The sequence below is a fragment of the Lacerta agilis genome, chromosome 7 (genome assembly GCF_009819535.1).
Source record: "Lacerta agilis isolate rLacAgi1 chromosome 7, rLacAgi1.pri, whole genome shotgun sequence".
Classification (NCBI taxonomy): domain Eukaryota; kingdom Metazoa; phylum Chordata; class Lepidosauria; order Squamata; family Lacertidae; genus Lacerta; species Lacerta agilis.
The window spans coordinates 2,658,784-2,681,928 of record NC_046318.1 but is presented as its reverse complement, the minus strand read 5'-3'; the positions used below and the strand labels follow the sequence as shown (position 1 = coordinate 2,681,928).

Sequence of the window (23,145 nt, the reverse complement as noted above, 5' to 3'; positions counted from 1 at the left end):
AAAGAGACACAATAAAGATTATGCCAATCAAGCAAGCACACTGGAAAGGACATGATGGTCACTGTGAATCCCAAATCCCAAGGAGCAGATGCACAGATTCTTACAATCTAAGCATGAACACTGCAAAGCTGCACCAAAGAGACTGGAAGGGGGCTTGTAGTGTAGGTGTATCCGCAGAGATGATGATGTGAAAGAGGGGGGCTGGAGTGGCTGCCAGCCACAGTTGTGCTTTCCAGGGAGCAAGAGGAACAAGAAAGGACAAGCTTGCGTTCTATCCAAAGAAAGGCACTGGCAATTTCAGTACAGCGAGTTACAACATCCCAACCCCTTCTCATTCATGGTTGCACAGTGGACCTGTTTAGGCTCATAGAATACCATCCACTCTAATACATTCAGCAACATTCATAATGTGGGAAGGGGGTTCTGTACTTGTTGTTAGTCAAGGTGCCACGAATTCAGAGATTTAGAAGGAGGCTGAAGTTGGAGAGACTCTAATGCATCTAATCCCAGCATCTCCGCAGAAGGCAAAATAGGGACATGGACAGGGACTGTCCCTCGTTAATAGGCCATACGGAGCATAAGGAAATGCAGCGTGTGGGTGAGTTTTATTCACATAGCCTGCTTCCATATCAAGTAACGTACTTTTGAATTCTAGTGTTTATGTCTGGGAAGCAAATCATATGTATAACACAGTCACACATTATGTACTCATGGATTTTTTAGTCATGATGATGCACACAGGAATGAGCCTTGTGAGTGGCAGATATAAACCTTGATCGACACAAGGGTGGGATGAGCTCTGGCTTGCTTGACCTAAAATGAAGAACCGGCGGTTCTTTTTCCTTCTTGATCTCAGCAGGACTGCAATTTGGCACACACTCTGAATGTGCACATACCCTTCCGTGCAGTAGGGACCCGTGTACGACTGGGGCGCCTGATCATGCGTGTGCCTATGCATGTCCAGATGCCAGCTGTCAAACACGGCTTTCCCAGTGCACTCACAGATGAAGCTCCCTGTTAGAGCTGAATTGTCTCTTTGTAGCAGGCCTCTTGGCAAACACTAAGTCAAGCAGCTACACCTTTATCTTTTGGGGCTAGCTTGAAGTGGTCCCCAGTTAGGTGTCTGTCCTTAGATGTGACTCCCACCTTTGTCTGCCAGTCACAGCTTCGTATTACAATGCTTTTAGGTTGTGAAGTGCAAAATGTTCCCATGTGACAGAAAAAACTTTCCTGCTGCACTAGGTGGAGTAACTGCTCCTTTCCCCGCCACCAAAGCATGGGCATCCTGCTAGGAATGTGCACAGCCAGGATGCTAAAAGCTGTATGGTGACCATTGATTCCCAGGTCACCACTGACAAGTATTTGATTCAAAATGGATGTAGCATTATCTGACAAAACAGTTCTGCAGTTCACAAACATAAAACCACAGCCATAATAATATCAGTAATGGTGTTTCCTCCAACTATGTGGTAGGTAACTGAGAGTCCTCTAAAGCAACTGGAGGAATTGTAGTAACATAGAAGTGGCAATGTATTGTTCTGAATTCTTTTTCAAAAGTAGCACCAGAGAAGAGCTTGTGTTTTCTGTTGACGAGGAGCATTGTAGGGCCAGAGGTGAACATGGCACGCAAGGAATCTGCATGCTTTCATTGGGAACTGTGGCTCACAGCTTGCTAGTGACTTCCTAACATTTAAATGTGTTATTTGAGTAGGAGTGCAATGCTAGAAGACCATAAAATTAGGGTAGCAAAAATGTAAAAACATATGTTTGGGATTTGTGGGCTATATAAATAGGTTTTTAAAATCTGCAACATGCCATACCATCAGGTATCAAGGGAGAAGTTAAAGAGCTTGTAGCTGTAATATGGGTCCTTTGTTAATTTAATCCATGCCCTTATATCCAGGTCACAAGAGTTGCTGGAGGGCATAAGCTTGAGGCAGTGTAGGATTCAAATTTTGTGTCGTCTGTTAGATATATCCACTTGGACATCTCATTGCCATCTCAACATGTTGAAGAGGAAACTATTTATCTTGCCTCCTAAAATGGCTTTCCAACTCCTTTCAGTATTGTCAGTAGTATCGTCCTTCACATCTGTTTGTCAAGCACGCTGGCTTAGCTGCTGTCCCTTGACTCTTCTCTCTTGTTTGCCTCCCGCGTTCAATCTGCTGCCAAGTCATGCTGCTTCTCCCTCTACAACCTTGCAAAACTCCCACCCATTCCTTCTTGTGCCTTGGCTAAAATTGGTTCGTCCTCTGGTGGTCATCTGCACCTCGATGGCTGCAACCTTAATCTGCCTGACTCTTTTCTTTCCTGCCTCGGTTTTCCCAAAGCACCCCTCTCTCCCATTCCTCTGGCCATGTGACCTCTTTTAGGTTCCTTCACTGGCTCCCCATCCCCTGCCAGAACCAACGAAATCTTCTTCTCCTTCCTGCTAAAACTATCCACATCTTTCACGTCTCCCCACCCCAACTCACTCCCATCTTTCGGCTCCTGTTTTATGTTGTGTAGTAGAAACATTAGTTGTTTTGTCCATCAAGCCCAGGGCCGTCTGCTCTGAGCGGCTTCAGCTCTCCAAGATGTCAGGCACAGAGCAGTCTTTGCCATCATCTACTGCCTGATTTCCCCCCATTTTTAACTGACGAAACCAGGAATGGAACCCAGGGCCTTCTCCATTCACAGGGTGTGCTCTGCCACTAAGCTCAGCCCCTTCTCTTCCATAGCTGCTTGTGACCTCTGCCACCCCAACGCTGCCATTCTCAGCTGACTGAAAGTCTCCAGCTCCTTTATGCAACTCCACCCATTTCCCCTATATGTCAAACTGCCTCTCTGAACATGTATGTGATGCCGGCTCTCTCTCTCTCTCCCTTCAGATTCTTTAAAACTTACCGGTACCTTTTTCTGTATGGCCTTTCATTAATCCTCTTAGTACTCATTACCAAGTGTAACCAAGCTTTCGAAACATGACATTTCCCAAATTTCACCCTCCTCCCTCCCTTTATTTCTCCACCGTCTGTTTCAGATTGTAGGCTTTTTGCAGTGCAGGAGTCTCTGTTACCAATAATAGGCAGGCAGGCAGGCAGATGTTCTGCACAATGAATAGATTTTCCTGGCCAGTTCAGTCTACCTTTCCCCCCTCCCTTGGTTTATACATTGCTATAAATATGCATGCATCACCAAAGGGGTAGGGGACAAAAGAGGACACAGATTTGCATGAAATTTGTATATGCTAAAGTAGATGTATAGATGCAAATTTAGAAATAGTGATCACTTAAGTAGAAATACAATGTATCTCAGCATAGCGAGGAAGAGTGTGACCAGATTATGTATGAACCTGCTCCGTGTGTCCCGTGTTTGAGGGACACTCTGCTTCCCTTTCTTTTGGTTCTTTTATCTTTAGACTGAATTTAAGCCCTTCAGTCAGAGGGCACCTTCAAGCACAAGGCAAAGCATCCCTCTTGTAATTGCAGCAGGGACTTGTGAGAGACAAAGGCAAAAAGTCAGCTTGACTCTTGGAAGCTGCCAAAACCCAGGAATATCAACAACAGTTTAGATTTTGCATTTGTAAGAGGTAAATTGTTAAGGAAGTGAATGTTCTGATGGAAGAGTTACGATTCCCCCCCCCCGCCCCCAGCCAGTGATGAAATGGCGAAACAATAAAAGCTAAAAATACTCAAGACACTGATATTTAAATCACTAATCTCCCCTTGCCTCTAGGAGGAGGAGGAGTTTAGTCCCCTTGTTTCAGATGACAGCAGAAAACTGCTATGAAAATGAATAACTTGAGTAAAAGAGAATTAAATGGTGCAGTACATGGACAGTGGTGACTGTTATAGCAGAGGTGAAAATGCCATGTTTGTTCCTAGTGGGACAGCTGAAAGAAAGCTAATATACATATTTGTAATATAGACTTGTGGGTGGCGCTGTGGTCTAAACCACAGAGCCTAGGGCTTGCCGATCAGAAGGTCGGCGGTTCGAATCCCTGCGACGGGGTGAGCTCCTGTTGCTCGGTCCCAGCTCCTGGCAACCTAGCAGTTCGAAAGCATGTCAAAGTGCAAGTAGATAAATAGGTACTGCTCTGGCTGGAAGGTAAACAGTGTTTCTGTGCGCTGCTCTGGTTCACCAGATGCAGCTTAGGCATGCTGGCCACATGACCTGGAAGCTGTCTGCGGACAAACGCCGGCTCCCTTGGCCCATAGAACGAGATGAGTGCCGCAACCCCAGAGTCGTCCGCGACTGGACCTAATGGTCAGGGGTCCCTTTACCTTTAATACAGACTTGCAAGGTTTAGGTCATCTGAGGAGCTTCTACTCATGTCACCTCACCCTACAGGATACTAAAGGGTGTTGACCCCCAAACAGTCATTTTTTCTTGTGCTGTGGAATGCCCTTTCCTCTGATATACATGACGCAGCAACCATCAATTGCTTCAGATGTCTTGGGAAGAATTCTCTTTTTGGCCAGGCTTTCCTTAACACATAAGATAGGTCCCCACTTTACATGTTTGGAGTTCTCTGGAGTTCTGTTCTGTTAGCTTTTATACACTTTTATGACATTTTTATACTGCTGTTTTATTGGTTTTGGGTTGTGTTTTTGTTTTAAAGTTTTAAAGATTTTTTGTGGGGTTTTTTAGACTCTACATTGCCTTGCCATTTTAAAAATATTAAATGCTCTCTTTCTCCCTCTCTCTCTCCATCAAAACATCACTCAGCTTCACTTAGTTGAGATCCTATGTGCTCCCAGAAGAAAATAGCAAAAGAAAATGACTGTACTCCTAAATGGGGGGGGGGAGAGGAGTCACAACTTGGTACCATTGGGTAATAACTTCTTTTTTCCATACTGTTCTTCTGATTTAACTCTCCCACACAGCTGCTATTAATTCAGAGTGGGGCACACACATGAGCATTTCATTTATTTATTACATTTATATACCACTTTTTTCTTCCTAGGAACTCAAGGTGTACACATGGTTTTGAGAGGTGGGTTAGGCTAAGAGATGGTGACTGGCCGAAGGTTGCCCAGAGAGCTTCATGACTGAGTGGGGATTTGAACACTGGTCAACACACTCTAACTATTATTATTATTATTATTATTATTATTAAGGGTTACCATATTTTGGAAGATCAAAAAAGAGGACAGGCAGCAGGCAGCGGGGGGGGGAGCAGGCGATTGGCAGCGGTCGGGTGTTTGGCGACGGCGGCAGCAGGGTGACTGGCAGTGGTGGGGATAGGTGGCAATTGGGGTGATCAGGTGATTGTGGGGGCTGGGTGATTGGACAGTTGGTGGCAGTGGGTGATCAGGCGATCTATGGCTGTTGGCAGGGCGAGTGGGCGATCAGCAGCGGGTGAGTGATTGGGCGATCGGTGGTAGTGGCGGCTAAGTGTGTAGGTGAGCGGCGGCGGCAGGGCCAGTGGGTGATCAGTGGTAGTGGGGGCGACGAGCAGTCAGCGGGGTAGCTGTAATCTTGGGGAGTGGGGTTGGGTTAGGATTCTCCCCTGGAGGTTGCCATTTTCCACCCAGACTCCTTGCCCGTTCACTCAGGCCTCAGCTTTGCATGCCTGCCTGGGCGCCTCCTCTTCCGGTGAGTGGCTCCATGGCAGTGGCAGGACCTGTGGGGGCTCTGGCCAGGCCTGGACCCAGAGGCCACTGAGGGAAAGAGGAAGAGGGAGGCTCCTCATCCCGCAGCTGCCTCCTCCGATGAATGGCTCCATGGTGGTGGCATGGCCTGTGGTGGATCTGGCCAGGCCTGGGCCTGGAGGTGTCTGAAGGGAGGAGGAGGAAGAAGAAGAGGGAGGCCTGATGTGGCTCTTAACTTGGCGAGAGGGAGGAGTGGGACCTGCTCAGCTGGCCAGCCAGCTGCCCTCCAGGCTGTTGGATGGATTGATTGCCCAGTCCCTCACTGCACCCAAAAGAAAAAACCATAGACATTTTTCAAAATATAAAAAATCTGCCTGGGCGTGTCTGGGGAAATCTGACCATATGGCACCCTATTATAATTATAATAATAATTATAATAATAATAATTATAATAATAATTACAACACCACACTGGCTCTCCTTCCCTTCCCTTGTGCCATTTCTCCAGTCTTCAGAGCTACTGTGTGGGGCCCCTGGTTGCTAAAGATAAGAAAAAGCAGGAAAAGTGCATAATACCCAAAGTATGTGACTATTATCTCCAAGGGGTGAACTTGGGAAACACCATTTGGCAGTTCTCATAAGACACTGGAAGGGTATAGTGCTGATAGACGGGCCCTTGTGACTTCACGAATCCACTCCCAGCGTCCTTACTGCAGTTTTGCAACTCCAATTTTATTGTGCCTTTAAAATGCAGTGGATGGATGCAAAAATGTTTATGTGGTGCTTTAAAACTGTTTTTGAAAGGCAGACCGCCTTCCTGAGGCACGAGGAAGATTGATGTCTGAACCAGTGTTTGATTTGCTGGAGTGAGCATCTGTCGTTTATATTGCAAATGTGGGAGGAAACATCAGAGGAGAAAAATCTGCCACAACTCTTATTTTGTTGTTGTAAACACTCTAAAGTTGTGCAGCCTGTTCTATTCCTGATTTTCTCTCCTCCCACTAACTTCAATTAATCTAATTGAAGGAGCTGCGCATTTCACATTTCTGTGTCTGTGAAGTATTTGCATACATTTAAGGCTGTCGATTCTTATTTTTTATTTTTGGGAGCAATGATTAGACTCCAGCAATTCATTCAACACGGGGTAGCCTTTGAAGAGAATTTGGGAAAGCATTGACATAGCAGAATGCTTACCCTCCAACTCTCCCAACTGAGAGCAGTATCACCCCCATCTTCCAGTCCCCACACATTTAAAGAAACACCTGATAGTTAAGGCCGATACCTTGTTGTTGTTGTTCAGTCGTTCAGTCGTGTCCGACTCTTCGTGACCCCATGGACCAGAACACGCCAGGCATGCCTATCCTCCACTGCCTCCCGCAGTTTGGCCAAACTCACGTTAGTAGCTTCGAGAACACTGTCCAACCATCTCATCCTCTGTCGTCCCCTTCTCCTTGTGCCCTCCATCTTTCCCAACATCAGGGTCTTTTCCAGGGAGTCTTCCCTTCTCATGAGGTGGCCAAAGTACTGGAGCCTCAACTTCAGGATCTGTCCTTCTAGTGAGCACTCAGGGCTGATTTCTTTGAGAATGGATAGGTTTGATCTTCTTGCAGTCCATGGGACTCTCAAGAGTCTCCTCCAGCACCATAATTCAAAAGCATCAATTCTTCGGCGATCAGCCTTCTTGATGGTCCAGCTCTCACTTCCGTACATTACTACTGGGAAAACCATGGCCGATACCTAGACACTACAAAAAAGCCATCTCAGCATTTGAAAGGAAATTCATGTTTGCATTTGCCTATTGAGCTAGAAATTCACCTTGCTGTAAACTTTGGCCTAGATGCTTTCTGAGGTTTCTCCTGATTTCCTTCCATTCCTAATCTCTCTCTCCCCCACCCCGTTACTTGCATTTCTCCATGATGCACGCATATGAAACAACCTGTTTTTGAAATCTTGTATTCATTGTGAGACAGTTTTTAAAGAAACAAACACCCCACCCCAGTATATGTGGTGCATATCTCTAACAGCTCCGGAAGAAGCCATTCTCCATGCCAGGATATAATTAAAGATATATGTGATGATTTTAGCATATACACTTTGTCAAAGCTCTGTGGAATTTTCAGAGGTGATTCTCTGATTGTATGTAGTTTTATATTTGTTTTAAATAATTTTTTTAATAATAATAATGAAAGATAAAGTGAAATTGTTGTGCAATTCTGACCTTGGATGACCCTCTGAAACTATGTACCATGGAACACAACAGGAAGTTCCTGTCTTTCGCAATTTCTTACCTTTTCCATAAGAATGTTCCAAATTCCATAGATGTGAGGGAGTGAAAATGAGGGAGTGTAAATGATGGCACAGAATCCTCCTTTCTGCACATATAATAGTAGTATGACAAGGAGAAAACTGGGCTAAACCCTTATCCTTGGCATGCTAGTTTTGTTCATTCAAACCTGCAGCACCCCCATATTTTGCCCGAAGTAGTAAATGCCTCTTCCTTGGTTGTTAGGGAGACATTAGATTCAGTCTGCATTTAAAAGTTAATCTATCAAATTCTTACTTTTGCAAACAATATGAGAAGTGAAACACAGAACCAGCCTTCAAAATTCACACTTATCTGGAATTTGCACTGCAGTTCTCCAACTTGAATAAAAATGCATAGGTTGAGGGAAAGTGTGCATAAAAATTAATATTTTGGTGAAAATAACATACAAAACTGGATTATATTAGGGAAAATTACCTGAAAAATGTGTATATTGGTCAAAACTGCACACAGATGTATTCATTAGGTGAAATTTACACCAAAATTTTGAAGAATTTTCATGATAATATTTTTTTAAGATAACAAATTGTTGCAGCACTGTGGAGAACTGAATTTCGGGTTGGAACTGAGAGAACAAAAATGGAGAGATTCCTCCATTACTATTGGTTGTTGTTGCCCTAAGTTTTGTGAAAATGCTTCCCTTGGCTGCTACCCTCAAAGGAAGAAAAGTGCAGACGAAAATAGCTGTTAAACTGTGCATGACTCCTGAAAAGGTATGTCTGTGTCTTGTCTGACTAGTTTCACAGTTTTCATAGAAACTCGGTGGCTGCAAAGGAGAGCCAGGGATCCTGCCAACACTCGACAATCCTTCGTTGAAACTTGCAGTGATTCTGCAATGCTACACCTCCTCCTTTTGTACCATTTGACTGGCCAGTGTTCAGTGTGTCTCCTTCAACTGTTCTGTGCTAGCATGGGCTACTTCTTTCCTGTCTGTCCTTTTCAATGTGTGCAATAAGTTTGTTTGGGCAGACTCTGAAATAGCACAAGTTAATGTCACTGCACAATATTGTTTGGGCTAAATGGTTTTTCCACCAAATGAAGACAGTTGTTTCATGCTTCCTACTCTCACGTGCGTCCTTGGGTAGCCTTTTAAGGAAACAGTTTCCTCATGACGGGAGAGTGCTGGAGACTCAAATTGTGCATTTCCAAGTTGAACAGAGTTGCAGCCAAATATAGATAATAAGTTAGTATGGGAACACCTTATTACTCTCAATGAATCCAGGTTTTAAGGGCCAGATAAGTTGTATGGAAGTTGCAGATGTAATCTCAGAGACTGTTTATGATTTTTGAAAATTCTTGGAGAACAGGTGAAGTGCTGTGAGACTGGACAGAGGCAAATGAATCCATCTTCAAAAAGGATGGCAAGAGGCAAATGAATCCATCTTCAAAATCCATCTTCAAAAAGAGGGGGGAGACAGGATCTAGGCAACTACTTACTGGTCAGGGTGAAGTCCAGTGCACTTTCCCATATCTTTCCTTACTGCAAAAATTCTGGGCATTCTTTAAAAATAGGATTTTTTTGCACAAGAGCTCTAGATCCACTTCAGCTGCGTAAGCCACAGTATTATTATTTGTAAAGCTGGTAAAATTTGGGTGAGATGAAGCTACTGTTGGATTTGTAGCCATGAATCAGGACATTCTGAGGGCACAGAGGGGCTGAGCTGGCCTGGGATCAATTAGATCCCGAATTGGTTCCACTGCTATTGTGTGATGGTATGGGGCCAGGAGCAATCCAGGCCCTCTTGCTGCGTAGCTCACGGCTGGCACAGCATTGTTCCTGCCCATCCTGCCTACTGTTTGTGTGGTGGGGCTGCAGAAGCGGTGGCCCCCCACCCTGCTCAGTCCCAGGGGGATATTTGCGTGGCAGCCTAAGAGGCATTACGATCCCATTTTTATTACAAATATTACACGGAAGGCAGAATAAATTTGTTTGCTGTTGTTCCAAAGGGCAGGACTCAAGCCAGTTGGTTCAAATTACATGCAGAGGAATTTAGAGCAGACATGAGGAAGAACATCTTGGTGGCAGGGATGAGGGAGTGGGGTGGAAATTTTTCCAATGCTTTATTTTTCCACAGAACGTTTTCCATTTCCTAAGTTCATTAGTAGCAACGAATGGATGCCAAGTGCCAAAGGCAATATTGGGCAAGCTTGGCAGTTTCAAAGTTGTAATTAATGTTTTTCAGGTGATTATCCCTGACAGACACGTGAGTCAGCCTACCACGCACAGTTCTCCAGGATGCTAAAATTTATTAAGCGTGCCAACAGCCTTCAGTACTTCTGGGGTTTCCCTCCACTTAAATTTAAACATTGCAAGAGAAGTTCATGCTATTGCCTTTAAATGTTTACAAGTATTTTAATAATTTTTTTCCTACATAATATAACATTTAAACCATATTAAGTAGGCCTCAACTATTTCAGGTCAAATACTTGAAGTCTATTGGGACCAAAAAACTAACATAGGGTGGGGTACTTAAAAAAAACAACTATGTTTACTAAATACAAGTAAAATAAACATAGTAAGCTAGAAAAAACACTAGGGTTGCCATATGTCCTCTTTTCCCAGGACACGTCCTTTTTTTCATGGGTAGAGTCACCATAGCGATCCATAGTTAAAAGTAGAAGTTGGCAAATGTGTCCTCTTTTTTGCTCTTCAAAACATGGCAACCCTAATACTAGATTATTCTCAACAACATCATAAATGTTGAGGCAACTGATAATTTCACAGTGCAAATGGCTTCAGATCCCACCCTATAGTGAGTTTTCCCTCCCATAAAGGTAAAGGGACCCCTGACCATTAGGTCCAGTCGTGTCCGACTCTGGGGTTGCGGCGCTGATCTCGCTCTATAGGCCGAGGGATACCTCCTATACCAAATAGCAATTTGGATGAGGGGGTTTTCATTAGGCTAATAGGGAAAGGGTTCAGGATTCCAGCCAAGCAGCTATGTCTTTTTATCCATTCCACCTTCCCCTGGTTTTCCATTTTTCTCCCTGCTCCCCCCATCAGTCAGCATCTCATGCAAATTGAATATGCTCCGTCCTCATTCACAACACAAGTGAATGAAAACAAAGCATGCTCAATGTGCGTGAAATGCTGACTGATGCGTGAGTCCTCCCCTCCCCTTTTAAGCCCCCCCCCATTATTTTGTATACTTCTTCAAACCTTGCAGTTCCTCTAAATGTGCTGAGACCTCCCTCTTGTGTGTCGATGGTGACATTTTGGCTACATAAGGATCCACAGTTGAATAATTAATTCACGATTAGTGTACAGTGGTACCCCGGGTTACGTACTTAATCCGTTCCGGGTTATAGTACGTAACCCGAAAAGGACGTAACCCAAACAAATCGTTCTGTGCATGCGCAGACCGAGAAAACAAAAAAAACCCCCGGAAAACGCTCTGCGCATGCGCAAATCACACACACGCTGGGTTGCACTTCTGGGTTAGCGGAGTTCGTAACCCGAAAAGTGCGCAACCCAGAGCGTATGTAACCCGAGGTACGACTGTATACATAACACCAGTGGCCTTTTCTCCTTAAATTTTTTTTAGGGGTCCTGTCATCTTGACTCAAGAAAATCACCATTTTATAGTTCAAATCGGGAAAAATAAATACAGGAAATGGGAAAAAACACTGCCTTTAGCTCAGCATCCCACCCCCACCCCAAAAAAGAGGGCGGGAGACTGTGGTCCCTCAGCAGCTCGGTGTTAAGAAGAAGCCACCTTCATCCAACAGCAGCTGCTGAGTAGCTGTAGTAGCGCCAAGCTGTGCCGGGGACTCCGTGTCCATGAGGGGCGATGGGGGGAGAGAGGAGAGACAGCAGGTCGCCTTCTTAAGTTGTGTGCACAGGCACCGCCACGCATCCCTTGCGCCATCTCATAGAGCCTCTGCTCAACATCTCCCACCTCGGGGATGCCAGTCATGAGTCGCTGAGAGGCCGCCAAGCCTCCAGGCTGCTTCCATTCAGCCTTAGGTGCCTGCCCACTTAGGGAAAAATGGTGCAGGGGGGGTGCGGAAAGAGAGAGGATGCAGATGGCATTGTCCCCTTAGCAGCGGCGGAGGAAGCCGATTGGGCGCCTGGGGCAGGGCAAGCCGGGGCAGGACACTCCGTGGGGCCTCCAAAGAGTTTGCCTGCCTCTTCCCACTCAGCCGCCCTACAGCTGGGGGGGGGGAGGCAGCTGGCAGGCCGTTTGGGCAGCGCGGAGCCTGTGCGTGCGCTGCAGGCCGTGCGGTGAATGCCGCCTGGCATGTTGTCACCCCCCTCAGTGGTGACACATAGGGTGGCCTGCCCCCACCGCCCCCTTCCTCCACTGCTGCCCCTCAGTCACTCCACCCAGAGCTACTGAGAGGGAGGTGGGGAAGGCGTGTCTGTTCCGCTCAGTGTCAGTGCACCCCCATTGCCTCTCCCAAAGCCCAGCCAGAATCCCCAACTAAATATGATGCGCTAAGGGGGAAAAGGAACCCATCCACAAAGAGGACGCCTCGCGCTCTTTCTGCAGGGCCCCTAAGCTATCCAAATCCCCACTGCTACTACTCCACATGTTTAGGGGTACTCATACCCCTGCGTCCCCCCCAGAAAAAGCACTGCATAACACCATCCGCTATGTGACATGCTATTGTGCTGTGTCAAGGCAAAAGAGGAGTTCTATTGGAATTAGGACTGTGCCTGTAGGAAGGGTTTTGAAACTTTTTTAACCCTTTAATTTCTTTTCAGGGCATTGTGGTATGGTCATGTTGCAGGTCCCAGTTGTCATTTGCTAAACAAGGCTTGCTGCAACTGAAGCTTGTTTGGAAGGGACATTCTTTTGAAAGTCAGTGTCAGGGAACTGTCCCCGGCACAGCGCAAGGTGGTGGAAGGGCTCTCGGGATGCTACAGAGAGCCCCGGCCCCACCTGACCAGCAACACCTCCTCTGGCACCCAAGGGAGCAGCGAGGCTTCGAGCGGGGAGGGGCATGGGACTCAGGGGATGGAGGGTCGAGGCTCCGAGGATGCTGGAGAGACCCTGCACTCCCCTAGCCCAAGGGGCGAGGAAGGAGGCATGAAATTTCCATCGCCCCAAAGGTGTAGAGGGGTGAAACAAAAGGATGGAAGGCGGGGTTTCATATACCGAAACTCTTTTGTTGGGGTCAGAACAGGAAGGGGCCATTCCCGGATTCTGCCGACGTTAGATACAGACATGAACTTATTAGCTCTGCACTGTACATAGTATGCACAATAAAACTAGTAAAGGAAAAGTCAGAGTTTTGCCTGGTTACTCATGAGCAACTAACCGAGGACCTTACAGTCAGCTTTGCTCCATTCTTCTCCAAGATGTGTGTGGCATAATCTGTAATTATTCAGAAGTTAAAGAATACTCTAATATTCTCAAAGGTACCCTTGTCCTTTTGCTCCTCGTGTCCCTGACATTCAGAATCGTTCTCTGGCAAGTCCCAACTGTATGCATTTTGTTATGACCTGCCACTTCAGAATTCCTTTGCGTCACGTGTGGATTCCCTGAGGACACTTTAAAAAAGGAATCTCCTGAGTAATCACTGACTCTCATCTGAATGGCAGGTGCAAACCTGCAGAAAAGAGGCACAAGTTGATCTGAGTTCTGCTGCTTAATGTCTTCTTCCGTAAGAGGTAACAGCTCTGCTCTGTTGCCTTCCTGCTGGGTTCCAGGCGACTGTACTGCCCAGTAGGAACACAAACTGAAGTGCAGTATGCTCAGGCCGTTAAACAACAACAACAACAACAACAACAACTCTGAGGGCTTCTTATTTTCTTGTTTGGTATGACCATGATTCTTATTCTTATTTAAATTTCTGCACTGCCCTTCATCTGAATATCACAGGGTGGTTTACAAAATAAAAACACAAAAATACATACCATAATAACAAACAAAAACTATACCCCCCATTAAAAGGCCATATATTGTGCAGTTATCCAAAGTCCTAGGAGTAGAGCGATGTTTTTGCCTGGCCCCTAAAGATATGTAATGAAGACGCCAGGTGACCCTCCCTAGGGAGAGCGTTCCACAAGCAGGGAGTCACCACACAAAAGGCCTGCTCTCATGTTGCCACCCTCTAGCCCTCTGGTGGAGGGCCTCAGGCGATGATTGCAGGGTCTGGGTCAATTCATATGGGGAGAGGTGGTCCTTGAGATATTGCAGTCCTGATAGCTATTATTATTATTATTATTATTATTATTATTATTATTATTATTATTGACTCTTGATAGCTAGTCGTTTATATGCCTGGCAGTATTTGTGGTCCCCAAAGGATAGGACAGCCAAAGCCATAGGCTTAGGGCCACATGCATACATTTAAAAAAATATTATGGGAGATTACTGTTGTGTACTGATTCTAGGGTTATCATATCTGTATTGCTATTGTCTGTATTCACATTAGGGGAAAGTAACTGCCTTCCTGTTCCAGAAGGAACAGCTACTATTGGTTCATTCAAGTTGCTGCATTTGGATCCTCAGTCTTATTGGTTCTCACCAAAAGGCAGCTTTGTGATTGCTTGAGATTGTTCCCTCCAAAATGTATCCTTTCTAGCCAGTCTTTCTGTCCCTATAAATGTATCTCCCTCTCCTCAGTTCCCTGGTCTTGTTTGTCTGAATAAAGAGTGTTACATGAAGAAGCTGTCTCCTGCCTGCTCTGTCAGAGCTGAAATCACTTGCTGAATCATGATCCCCATGTTACAACAATTACACGAAAGATAGCAAAGTTAAAAAGTGTACCATTAGAGTTCTTGGTGGACTGATCACTGTTGGTGAAATCTGGAATGCGTTTAGAAGGCTGTGGCCCTGGTCAAGTTGCCGACACTCCTGTTGTTTGATGGTGTCATGGCTCAGAAGCTGTAGTGCAGGCATGTCCAACAGGTCGATTGTGATCTACCAGTCAATCATGGGGCGTGATCCTGATCTATGGCCCACCCCAGAAGCTCAACAACTTTGGTCAATCCAATGGGTAGATCACTGCCAGGTTTTTTGTTGTTGTTTTTTCCCAGTGGGAGTAGATCACAGTCTCTTGGGAGTTGGACATGCCTGCTGCAGCTCAATAAAAGCTCCAACTGCTGCTGCCCAATGAGGAATGGCTGACCAGAGTCCCATGTCTCTCGTTTTCTCCTCACAGTGACATTTATGTATTAAGTGCAAAACCAGCTACAGAGGCACTGCTTTGTTGGGCTTGCTCCTCTCACTAAGCATCTGAGTCAGCTGATCTCTGATTTGTGCAGTGCGTTCCTGTACATGTCTTCTCAGAAGTAACTTAATGTGCCTCAGTTTGGTGGTGGTGGTGGGGTGTGTGTGTATGAGAGAGAGAGAGAGAGAGAGAGAGACAATGCTGGTAACTGTACTGAATTGTGACACACAGTGTTCCAGCCTGCGTATAATGTCTGGAGTGGAGTTAGGACCTGAACCCACTCGTCCACATTTAGAGAAAAGGTGGGCACGAAGGCATGAATAAATGAGCCGGAGTGGTTGCACCCCTTTTTGTTTATTGATTCCACTTCTGTGCCTTTTAACTGCAACCTGACACACACAGATTTAGTAGTTGATGTTGTTCTTGGTGTGGAGTCAGGTGTTGGGAAGAAAACAGTTCTGCTGCATTTCTGAGCACAGGTTGCTGCTCGGTGTGCAGGGGCAGGGTGTGTTAAAAAGTAGATGCAAACAGTTGCTTTATGTGTCTGCTCCGAGCTTGTGTGGCCAGACCTGTCCAACTGCTCTGCTGCTGAGTCATGCGTTTTCCCCAGAGGCTGACAGGGTAAAAAGCCCCATGGGAAACGGATGTGTGGGGAAGGAAGAGCTGCTGTGTTTTAACTGAAGGGAGAAAGAGCAAAACTCTATTTTTTGAAATGGAAACTTGGCGTAAAGCTCCTCTAACACTTTGCCAAATGGGCTGTGCTGCACACAGTGGGGCACCCTACTGTTCCCCCCCCCCAGCATTTTCAGCTCTGCCAGATGTTACTGGCACATGAGCATGCACTTTCTGCTTAATCGGAGCAGCATGCAAGTTTCCAGGATGAGCAGGCTCTAGCAAAAACAAAAACCCTTGGAGAGGTGCCATGTGTTTGCATTGATGCTGCCAACACAGAGTTTTTGCTCACCAGCATCCCTTCTAAAGCAAGGCAGAGAATGAAGGCAGTGCAGAAGTGGAATGGTCCACTACAGATGATCACCACACGTCTACTTACTTGTGCCTCATAGCCTCAAAAACCTGAGAAACAGTCTTCCTGCAATCCTGAAAACATTATATAGGCAAATTTGTTAGATGAGCATAACAGGGTTTTTCCAAGTTCCATTTTGTCCATCATTTTGCTTCCAACAAACAGCTAGTTGTTACTACAGTACAGTGGTACCTCAGGTTAAGTACTTAATTCGTTCTGGAGGTCCAGTCTAAACCTGAAACTGTTCTTAACCTGAAGCACCACTTTAGCTAATGGGGCTTCCCACTGCCGCTGCGCCGCCAGAGCATGATTTCTGTTCTTATCCTGAAGCAAAGTTCTTAACCTGAAGTGTTATTTCTGGGTTAGCGGAGTATGTTACCTGAAGCGTATGTAACCTGTAGCGTATGTAACCCAAGGTACCACTGTATGCTTTAGGAAGCCTCTAGCTATTTTGTTTCAGTTTTATTTACAACTGCAGACTCAGTCAATACTTAGGAAAAAGTCAAACCCTCATGGTCCTGTTGCTTGTGTAAGGAAGGACCATATACCTGAATAACAGAACACCTGCCTCAGGTACATAAGCACCCACTGCAGTTCAATCCCTGATATCTAGATCTAGCTGAATGAACAGTGGAGAGACTCCCTTGGGAGGTTGTGGCCTCTCCCTCACTGGAAATTTTTAAGCAGAGGTTGGATGGCCATCTGTCATGGATGCTATGGCTGAGATTTCTGCATTGCAGGCAGAGGTTTGGACTAGATTACCCTTGAGGTCTTTTCCAATGCTATAATTCAGGCAAGTCCAACAGGTAGATCGTGATCTACCGGTAGATCACTGGATGTCTGTGGTAGATCAATGGCTCCCCCAAAGAAGCTAAAAAACTTGGCTTCCCTAAAAAAGCTCAACATCTTTGATCTTTGCCCTGCATCCCTAAAATGACCTGAACCACCAAAAATAGGGCTTTCCTTCCTAAAAAAAGCTCAACAACTTTGACCTGAACTGCCAGTTTTTAACTCTATGAGTAGATCGCAGTCTCTTGACTCCTGTATAATTATATGATTCTATGATGGGATTCCAGAGGGTGGGGTTCGAAGGCAGTGCTAGGCCAGATGAGTGGTATGGCTTGTTTCAAATTAGGTATGATTCGCCGTCAATTTTTGTTAGTTTCCCCTTGTAGATTTCAGCCATGGCAATTTGTGCAATTATTTTGTCTCTTTTAGGGGCAGGCTCGGTTGTTTTGCTTAGTCCTCCATCGCACCCTGTGCTGTTTCTGTGACTCGCATCTCTTTTTGAGTCCACCTCCGAGTCTGCCAGCCTACTTGGGCAATATGGAAACTTGCCACGTAATGCCAACCCTATCACAAATATCAACATATGGACCTCCCTCACCACCAATTTTTTACACCTCTGCATGTCCTATCCCAATATTCTTAACTAGGAACCATATTGGCATTATTGCACCAGCAGCTTTCCTGGGAGAGAATGTACATGTTTAAAGAGGAACTGAATGTTACCAGAGTTCAACCTCTGTCCAAATGCCAAAATGGCAATCCCACCAGCAATGCAGCACCATGCCTGCGCTGGGGCTGGCTCATGTTTTGGATATAGAAAGCCCCATGGCGCCTTCTCAGTTCTAACACCTGCCTCCAGTCCTGACTGCCAGCACAATGTACAGTTACTATGCATAGGAGATCCCACAGTGCTGAAAAAGCTAACTTTTGTAACAGAAGCATATAGAATCTAGATTAAGAAGTGTGATAACTTGTGAGGTCACTGTAGGAATGATGCCATAGATCTACACTAATCACTCCTTCATGCCACCTTCATGCCACCCTCTACCTACTTTTATCCTTGCACTATGTAAGTAAAAGCACATAGCACATTGGTGCAACTTATTGCCCGCTTCATTGAATAAACGTGATACTCTGTTCAACTGTGTTCCTCACTCTTACATTTACCGTGGTACTTTTTCCTCTCTAGGTTATGATGTTCTGAACACTGCTTTGGAAACCAGTGACAAGTGGATTGGGCGAAGGCTACTGCTGGAAGTGGAGGAGAATGTTACAGATCACCCTGAAGAGACAGAGCGTCCACATCACAAAAACTGCACTGAACCAGGTAGGATCAACTTTCTCCTGCCCCTCACATGCTTACAGCTGGTTTGTCAAGCAGCAGAGCTCTAGAATTGCAGACACATGGCTCTTTTGCACTTCTGTTCCTTTTTAGCTTTATAATCACATAGGTCTTGGGTTTATTTGGAGCATGAATAAATCCCTCTCAATTTGAGCTCAAGAGGATATGACTAGTAGAATTTCAGGTGCTGCAGGCTGTATCATAGTTGATATATATGAATGTGGAGTGCAACAGTTTTAAAACTGGAAATAGTAAAGGGAAAGGGACCCCTGAGCATTAGGTCCAGTTGTGTCCGACTCTGGGGTTGCGGCGCTCATCTCGCGTTACTGGCCGAGGGAGCCGGCATACAGCTTCCGGGTCATGTGGCCAGCATGACAAAGCCGCTTCTGGCGAACCAGAGCAGCGCACAGAAACACCGTTTACTTTCCTGCCAGAGTGGTACCTATTTATCTACTTGCACTTTGACGTGCTTTCGAACTGCTAGGTGGGCAGGAGCTGGGACCGAGCAACGGGAGCTCACCCCGTCACGGGGATTCGAACCGCCGACCTTCTGATTAGCAAGCCCTAGGCTCAGTGGTTTAATCCACAGTGCCACCCACGTCCCTGGAAATACGTTAATATTATTGCACAGGTGCTGTTCTCTTATTATGATCTGAAAATGTGATATGGGCACTGCAATTTGAAGATGCAATTTAAATAGATTTTGAGGAGAGGGCATGGTTGATAGTAATTGCTATTCTTGTTTTTCAAAGCTACTTTTTAAAATGGATTTATTTCTCTTTCACCTTAATGAAAACTGAAACCCCTTTATCTTTGCTGCAGAGAATTGTTGAAGTCCTCCTTGTGCATAAAACCAGCACCTTATTTTCTGGCTAAAAGGAATGTGATCAAGGGGTGGGAGCTTTAGAGTTAAGTTATGAAACACAGCACCAGTGCAGAGTCACAAAGGATAAATGGGGTAATCATAAGTGTATGTTTATGACATTGCTAGGAGGAATATGGTTAAAGGATGATAGTGGATATTGTTTTTATAAATGCTGTTTCCGCTTGAAAAGGCTGCAGAACTAAGGCCTTGAAATTTAAGGGAGCTGAGATATTGGAAGAAATTTCTGGAGGTGGAGTTAACATTGAGTTGGCTCAGATTATTATTATTATTATTATTTTATGTTGAAAGTTAAGAACATTGTAGAAGTTAGCAAACATGTCCTCTTTTTTGCTTTTCAAAATCCGACAACCCTAATTTAAGAGAATCTATTCAAGGAGCAATTAACAAGCTAATAGTCAGTAAATCCCCAGCAGAGCTCAACAGGAAACAATAAAACAGGATGAACCTGCAGCCCGGGAGCATTTGATTAATGCTGAAGGGACCTTGGATGGATGGGACTAATGAGTAAACATAACCGAAGGATCTTGGTCAAGGGCAGGTGCATTGCTAGATTAAGTGCGGTGTCGAACCTCTTTTTTAATTCTGCCTCTCACTAATTGTGGAAAGGGAGTGAGAAAGGGTAACTGGTCTGGAAACAAAACATGATGGGAAAAGAAGAAACCTTTACTATGCAGTTATTAATGGCATCCAACTGTCAGCCTTCTTGCCATCATAATTTGTGAGATCTTCTAAAACACTAATTAAGGCTCCTCCTCTGCATTTTGATTTGATTCGATTTATGGACTAAAATGAAGCTGCATTTTAAATCGTACAGTATTTTAACTCGTATTTTAACACGTATTTTAATTAACTGTTTTTTCTTTTTCGTTTACGTTTTATTGTAATTTTATTGGTGTTAGCCGCCCTGAGACCGGTTCTGGCCAGGGAGGGCGGGGTATAAAGAAAAAATTATTATTATTATTATAAGATAACGAATGATCACAAAACTAGTGTAGAAAACCATGAGATTGAAAGCTGAAATAGCCGTACATTCTTCTGACTCTGTGAATCAGGAATAGATCTTGTTCCTTTTCTTTAACCCCAAAATAATGTGTGTAAATATTTGCTGAATTATTTAAGTGGAAGCATAGTTTTGCCAACAACAATCCCCCCATAAGGCAGTGGGAGTTTTGTTTGTCAACTCATCCCTATAATTAACATTTACAGTCTCTCTCTCTCGCTGTTCTCTTTGTCGAGGCAGGATTATTTTTTTCAAAGGAGTGACTGCTCTGATGATGTGTTCTTCCTTAAAAAAGCTCAACTTTAAATTAATGTTTCATTTTTTGCAGTGGCGTAGCATAGGGGGCCTGGGGGGCCGTGGTCCTGGGTACATTTTTTTGAGGGGAGGGGGGTGTGACCAGTCGCCTCCACGACAGGCTCCCTCATCAGAGCCTGGCTCTAGTGCATGAGGGAGCTGCAAAGACAGCTTCCTCGCATGGCCAAATGCTGCCAGCTGCAGCTCCATCCATGGATCAAGCCTGACCCGGGGCAGAGAGAGGAGAGTGGGCGGCAGCGTTGCTGCCCACTCTCCTGGGCTGAGGTGCATGAGGAACACCTCCATCCCTGGTCCAGCAATGCAATTTCTTTTTCAGCTAGAATCTGTGGCACATTGACTGCGTAAAGTGGAGCCCTAATGTCTTTCTGAGGGAGTTGATTGATGAAAATTGCTTGACGTACAACATATACCATAACTGATTTTCCATACTTCAGATTAAGAAGGTTCGGGAGTAGCGACCCTGTTTAGATTGTGTTGTCTGTTAGTTTGGTGGAATCTGTGCTGCTCTGGGGGTTCCATGGGCTGACTGACCCAGCTGGGCACTGACATATTCAGGGCAGAATATGCCACCACACGGATACCTCACCACACATCCTTTAGGAACTATCGAAGCTTCCTGAGACTGAAAAGAGAGGAAATGCAACAGTGGAGGCTCACTGACAAAATGGCAGCAGAAATGTCAGATCAGTCCCTTCTGTCTGTCAAAACAGACCGCAGTGTAGCCCAGGACTGGGATCCGGAAACCGGACCAGGGTGAAGTATACATTAAAATGCATGTACTGTACTAATGAAAATAGCATACAAAAATGCATTATATTATGGAAAATTGCATACAAGAATGTATATTTCTGGCATCCGTGTGTCTCAAGAGACAATGGAGTGTGCCTCTGGAGAATCATAGCACCTGCTGTGCTGCAGAGACCAGTAACTTATAACTGGAGCCTTCCATGTTGTTTTTGCCATGTTAGCAGCACTGAAGTGACTTCTCCAGGGCAAAAGCCAGGGCAGTGTGTATGGAGCTCCTGGACTGCCCAGACAACAAGACCAGCTTGTTTGCAGTAGTTGCTGTAAGGAGGCATATAAGGCACCATCTAACTGTCTTAGGGACTCCACTTCAGATTTGTGTAGTGGATATGCATGTATATATTTGGAGGAATTTGCACTAAGAATGCTGATGAATTTTCATGAAGACTTAAGGGGGGAAATCACAAACCGATGTAAAAAACGGAACTTAAGAAAGGAAAAATGAGAAATCAAGACTAATCAAAACTGACAGAATTCCCCATACCTAATGGTGTTTAATCTCCATGAGAACAATGGGTTTATGCTGAATTTAGGTTTACACTTCCAGTACAAAAGGGGTGGCCAACTCCCAAGAGACTGCGATCTACTCACAGAGTTAAAAACTGGCAGTGATCTACCCCCTTTCTGGGGGTTCAAGTTCAAGTTGCTGAGGTTTTTTTTAAGGAGGAGGAAGGCCCATTTTGGCAGGGTTCGGGTCAAAGTTGTTGAGTTTTCTTCAGGGAGGAGGTAAAATGTTGAGCTTTTTTTAGGGGAGCCACAGTTGTTCAGCTTCTTGGGAGGGAGCCAATGATCTACCAGTGATCTACTGCAGACGTCCAGTGATCTACTGGTAGATCACGATCTACCTGTTGGACATGCCTGCAGTACAACATGCCCTCTTTTGAAGGGCCTGCACTCTACCTGAGAAGCCCAGAAGGTTCTACAGCAGCAGCACTAAAGAGGAGGAAGATAGTGGCAGCCGTGGCCACTTCCTGGGCCAGTTATAAGGGAAGGCAAGTGAGGGCAGACTGAGGGCAGACTGGGTTTGGCAGGGCAGAGCAGTTAATGTCACTTCTGAGGTCTCCATGGGTGGTCATGTTTTCCACAGATAATGCCATTTGATATTGGACAGGCCATAATAAGGATCCATGTTGGGAACATGGTGACATTATGTGCTAACAAATGCCACAGTTATTTCATTGATGTAGGGTCAGCAGAGCCACATGGGCAAAGTGGAAATGGGCAAAGAGGATAAACTTCCCTCTTCCCAAGACAGAAACTGGGCCAAACTTTTGTAATTGGTGAAAATGGATGAGTAGTTTCAGCACAGTCCCAAGTTTCCAATTCAAAGGGCTGTGAAATCTCTTTAGGCTAGAAGAGGAAAACGGAGACTTTTTGCTGGAATAATTAAGCCCATGCCACATCTGTCCTCCAGTTTTATTGAAGACATTGGATTTTGACACTGTTTGATTTATAAATGGCAAAAAGCTAGAGTGGGACTTCTGTGTGATCCTTCCCTATGTGATTTGTTGCAGATTGCTGGAAATGATTTTGCTTTTTGGCAGTTCTCCTCCTCCACAGCAGCTGCAGCCTTGCTTAAGTGGAGCTGCAGCACTGATCTGAAAACAGCCAGTTCATTCAGCTTCCTCACCAGTAATTATGTTAAGCTTCAATCACTTGTCAGTTTTCATGTACAGGTGAAACTCGAAAAATTAGAATATCGTGGAAAAGTTCATTTATGTAAGCAATTGTTTTCATTACCTACTGGAGTTTAATATATGAGATAGACTCATGACATGCAAAGCGAGATAAGTCAAGCCTTTGTTTGTTATAATTGTGATGATTATGGCATACAGCTGATGAAAACCCCAAAGTTGAAATTGTTAATTTGGGGTTCTCATCAGCTGTACGCCATAATCATCACAATTATAACAAATAAAGGCTTGACATATCTCGCTTTGCATGTCACGAGTCTATCTCATATATTA

The 23,145-nt window shown here is 45.0% G+C and overlaps 1 protein-coding gene across 2 annotated transcripts in view; it reads left to right on the top strand.

Annotated features, from left to right (window-relative positions):
* Window positions 1-23,145, top strand: part of SLC24A3 (solute carrier family 24 member 3) — a 154,032-nt gene that overhangs the window by 13,245 nt on the left and 117,642 nt on the right. For both annotated transcript variants that reach the window (XM_033154133.1, XM_033154132.1), the window contains exon 2: window positions 18,021-18,158. The gene's annotated coding sequence lies outside the window, so the exon portion shown is untranslated. The remainder of the gene's footprint in view (window positions 1-18,020; window positions 18,159-23,145) is intronic.